This window comes from Perkinsus marinus (assembly GCF_000006405.1).
Source record: "Perkinsus marinus ATCC 50983 genomic scaffold scf_1104296969536, whole genome shotgun sequence".
Taxonomy (NCBI): domain Eukaryota; phylum Perkinsozoa; order Perkinsida; family Perkinsidae; genus Perkinsus; species Perkinsus marinus.
In genome coordinates, this window is record NW_003202799.1 from 1 (window position 1) to 1,052 (window position 1,052).

Consider the following 1,052-nt stretch of genomic DNA (forward strand, 5'->3'; position numbering starts at 1 on the left):
ATCCATTTGAATTTACTTGACGCGGCGATTTTGCTCTCCGATAGAATAACTATCATACATCAAGGTTTTACCGGGATTTGAACCCAGATCGCCAAATTCAGAGTCTGGAGTGCTAACCGTTACACCATAAAACCATCCACTTATATATACTTGACGCAGCTCTTTTGCTCTCTGAAATAATAACTATCATATGCTAAGGTTTTACCGGGATTTGAACCCAGATCGCCAGATTCAGAGTCTGGAGTGCTAACCGTTACACCATAAAACCATACATACCAAATAACTTGACGCGGCGCTTTTGCTCTCTGATATAATAACTATCATATACCAAGGTTTTACCGGGATTTGAACCCAGATCGCCAGATTCAGAGTCTGGAGTGCTAACCGTTACACCATAAAACCATCCATTTGAATTTACTTGACGCGGCGATTTTGCTCTCCGATAGAATAGCTATCATACATCAAGGTTTTACCGGGATTTGAACCCAGATCGCCAGATTCAGAGTCTGGAGTGCTAACCGTTACACCATAAAACCATCCATTTGAATTTACTTGACGCGGCGATTTTGCTCTCCGATAGAATAGCTATCATATACCAAGGCTTTACCGGGATTTGAACCCAGATCGCCAGATTCAGAGAATGGAGTGCTAACCGTTACACCATAAAACCATCCATTTGAATTTACTTGACGCGGCGATTTTGCTCTCTGATAGAATAGCTATCATACACCAAGGTTTTACCGGGATTTGAATCCAGATCGCCAGATTCAGAGTCTGGAGTGCTAACCGTTACACCCTAAAACCATCCATTTGTATTTACTTGACGCGGCGCTTTTGCTCTCCGATAGAATAACTATCATATACTAAGGTTTTATCGCCAGATTCAGAGTCTGGAGTGCTAACCGTTACACCATAAAACCATCCATTTGTATTTACTTGACGCGGCGCTTTTGCTCTCCGATATAATAACTATCATATACTAAGGTTTTACCGGGATTTAAACCCAGATCGCCAGATTCAGAGTCTGGAGTGCTAACCGCTACACCATAAAA

The 1,052-nt window shown here is 41.9% G+C and overlaps 8 non-coding genes across 8 annotated transcripts; all 8 read right to left on the bottom strand.

Moving 5' to 3' along the window:
* Window positions 1-62: 62 nt before the first annotated feature.
* Pmar_PMAR001693 lies at window positions 63-134 on the bottom strand. Its single transcript has one exon. It is a non-coding gene; the product is annotated as a tRNA-Gln (tRNA).
* Window positions 135-196: 62 nt separating this feature from the next.
* On the bottom strand, window positions 197-268 carry Pmar_PMAR001694. Its single transcript has one exon. It is a non-coding gene; the product is annotated as a tRNA-Gln (tRNA).
* A 62-nt stretch (window positions 269-330) lies between these two features.
* Pmar_PMAR001695 lies at window positions 331-402 on the bottom strand. Its single transcript has one exon. It is a non-coding gene; the product is annotated as a tRNA-Gln (tRNA).
* Window positions 403-464: 62 nt separating this feature from the next.
* Pmar_PMAR001696 lies at window positions 465-536 on the bottom strand. The gene has a single exon. It is a non-coding gene; the product is annotated as a tRNA-Gln (tRNA).
* Window positions 537-598: 62 nt separating this feature from the next.
* Pmar_PMAR001697 lies at window positions 599-670 on the bottom strand. Its single transcript has one exon. It is a non-coding gene; the product is annotated as a tRNA-Gln (tRNA).
* Window positions 671-732: 62 nt separating this feature from the next.
* Window positions 733-804, bottom strand: Pmar_PMAR001698. The gene has a single exon. It is a non-coding gene; the product is annotated as a tRNA-Gln (tRNA).
* Window positions 805-835: 31 nt separating this feature from the next.
* On the bottom strand, window positions 836-920 carry Pmar_PMAR001699. Its single transcript has one exon. It is a non-coding gene; the product is annotated as a tRNA-Gln (tRNA).
* A 65-nt stretch (window positions 921-985) lies between these two features.
* Pmar_PMAR001700 lies at window positions 986-1,052 on the bottom strand. The gene has a single exon. It is a non-coding gene; the product is annotated as a tRNA-Gln (tRNA).